General features: G+C 42.8%; 1 long non-coding RNA gene across 1 annotated transcript in view; it reads right to left on the reverse strand.

Annotated features, from left to right (window-relative positions):
• Positions 1–561: 561 nt before the first annotated feature.
• Positions 562–2984, reverse strand: part of LOC115307858 — a 4669-nt gene continuing 2246 nt past the window's right edge. Inside the window, exon 2 of the long non-coding RNA XR_003916227.1 lies at positions 562–1033. This is a non-coding gene — a long non-coding RNA (uncharacterized LOC115307858). The remainder of the gene's footprint in view (positions 1034–2984) is intronic.

Here is a 2984-nt window from a genome sequence, read left to right on the forward strand (position 1 = left end):
CAACCTGGGTCAGGGCCTGCCCACCCTCACAGCCAACAATTCCTTCCCAATATCCAACCTAAATCTCCCCTTTTCCACTATGAAGCCGTTCCCTGTGTCCTGTCCCTCCATCCCTTGTTCCAAGTCCCTCTCCAGCTCTCCTGGAGCCCCTTCAGGCCCTGGAAGGTCTCTCCAGAGCCTTTAATCCCCGAGTTGTGCCTCAGTTTCCACAGAATTGGGTGTTTCCTCAAAACTGCTCCTCTTGAACTGAATTACTGAGAACATCTGAGGCAGAGAAAATAGGAAACCACAGCTCACACCCACTTTGTTCTGCCTCAGATGTGTTTTCCTGTTTATCCATCACCTGAACTCCACAGTGACAAAAAAAAAATCATTAAGATTTTATCACCAAGAACCACAACCTCTGCATTTTATCTTTGAAGTGATGCTGGTTAATGGTACAACACAACCAGCTCATCAAGTGGAGGTGATTCTCCCACGAAAGGTCTAAAAAATTCCCCAAATCCTCAAAAATATCCCTGATTAGACTCTCCAGGTTCATACCCAGACAAGCTGCAACAGTTACTACAACTCAGGTGTTTTATTGAGGGTTTTTTTTGCGGTACAAAACAAGTAAATTTTCTACAAGACAGGAATTAAAAAAATAATAATAATAATAATAAAAAAAAAATCATTGTTCAAACCCATTGAAAATAAATATATAAAGCTTCTATTCCAATCAGGGAGCTAGAAATATATTATGAACTGAGTTTTTCCAGACTGTGTTGACTTTGGAAGTGCTTAAAACCACTACAAAACCCCCCCAGGCATTTGTTTAAAACCCTGACATTCATCCCAAATCACTGATTCTTAAATAGGGCAAGATTAGATCAGTACAAAAGCGACCCAATACCACAAAAATTGGAGCTGTGGAAGCATTTCCCTGCATTTTTGTCTCTTCCCCATCATGTGCTGGAACACCCCAGGCTGGTTTGAAGGGATCATTCCATCAGTTCCAAGGCACCTTCTTCCCTAAGACACGGTTGGTGATTTTCTGCAGGGAAAAACAAGAGAGACAAGAGATGAGTTTTGGTGCTTTGAAGGTTCCAAATGCTGAGCAGGGAGATATTCCTCAGTTTTCTGAACAGAATATCATGGAATCAAGGAATGGTTTGGGTTGGAAGGGACTTTCAAGCCCATCCAGTTCCAACCCCCTGCCATGGGACACCTTCCACTAGACCAGGATGCTCCAACCTGGGGATTAAAGGGTAATAAAACACTACAAAATGGGAATTTATTTACACCTTTTAGGACACCTAAAGCAGCCCAGTTGTTTCTCACTCATTCCCATGAAAAAAAAGCAGGATAATCCCATGCTGGCTGCTGTGGGAATGGTCAGGAACAAGCCTAAACAAATACAAAATATCTTGGAATTAGCTGAATATCCGTGATCATGTCTTCCCTTCACCTGCTGAGTAGAAACTTCTGGGAGTCACCTGTTCCCAAATTTGTGATGTATTTAGGAAAGGACCTGGGAGAAGAGCAACAAGGGCAGTGGAAGTTACAGAAAGTGTTTTCTACAACAAACAGTGGAGTAAATTCGGAATCTGCTGGGAAGGATGAAGGGGAGGAGATGGAAGTCTTGTACAATCCTGAAGGTGAAAAGTTATTTCCAAACTCTTCCAAAAATAAGCTTAAAAAGAAAAAGGTAATAAATTTGAAAAGAACAAACAAACACAGAATATTTGGTGGAGGGGTGGAGTTGGATGGGCTTTAAGGTCCCTTCCAACCCAAACCAGGCTGTGATTCCATGATTTTTCCCCTTACACCTCCCATTATTCCTCAGAGCTTCCAAATCTTCCCAAATCTGCTGTGGAATTGTCTCCCAGCTCCAGAACAAAGTGCTTTTCCCTTTGGGGCAGTGACACCTTGTGGTCCCTTTCTTAAATAAAATAAGGTTCCTCAATGCTAATATTGTGTTGCCTTTTTTTAAGGGATAGAGGGAAGCACAGAAATCAATTGTTATCCCCTTTATGGAGGCTTTTCCCATATTCCCTATTTATTAAAATTACAAACTCACTCCATTCTAGTGGAAAAGGCTCAGTTATGGATAAAATTTGTACCTGATAAACTCATAAAATCCATTTTTGCTTCACTGGGGTTCAGAGAGTTCTGATTTCTGCCACCATCAGATCAGGAATCCGTTCCCACTCCAGAGTTTTCCAAATTTAAGGTCCATTCCCTGCTCTGACTGGGATGATTTTATTTGAAATTCAAAGTACAAAAGCAAAGGGATGCTGGGGCAGAACATCAGCCCAGATCCACGTGCACCCTGTGACAAAAATAACTCTGCTATCTTAATAAAGATAATTATTTCACAATTTCAGAAATTAAGAATGTCTGAGTCAGTTTCTAGCCCAGGAATTTTGATGTCTCCAGTTCTGTGTGAGCCCAACGATCCCATCCTCACTCAGGGTCAACAAAACTGGTTTTTTATTCTCTCTTCACCTCCCTCTGAGCCAGAAATGCCTTAAAATTGTCACAGAAATGCCTTAAAACAAGCCCTGAGAGCTTTAAACTTTCCCAGGTGTCCCGTGGGAATATTTTCACTGGGGCTTTACAAAAAGTAAGCAAATTTTGTTCATATATATTCACTAATTTGGGCTCTTGGAGTCAAACAAACTCAGTTTCAGCTCATCCCTCAACCTGGACATTAAGCTTGTTATTCCCAAGAAGTCTCCAAGGCCAGGTTGGACGGAGTTTGGAGCAACCTGGGATAGTGGAAGGTGTCCCCATGGCAGGGGGTTGGAATGAGATTCATTAATTCATTGCTTCCTTTCCCAAATTTTAATCACCCTCTGTGAGCCCTCAAGGCCCTGTAGAGACGACACACCCTCTGGAATGCTGGAGAATCCCACTCTTGGAGCAGCAGGAGAGGCTGAGGGAGCTGGGGGGGCTCAGCCTGGAGAAAAGGAGGCTCAGGGGGGACCTTCTGGCTCTGCAAC

This window comes from Manacus vitellinus, unplaced genomic scaffold (genome assembly GCF_001715985.3).
Source record: "Manacus vitellinus isolate BGI_N305 unplaced genomic scaffold, ASM171598v3 scaffold_61_pilon, whole genome shotgun sequence".
NCBI classification, from domain to species: domain Eukaryota; kingdom Metazoa; phylum Chordata; class Aves; order Passeriformes; family Pipridae; genus Manacus; species Manacus vitellinus.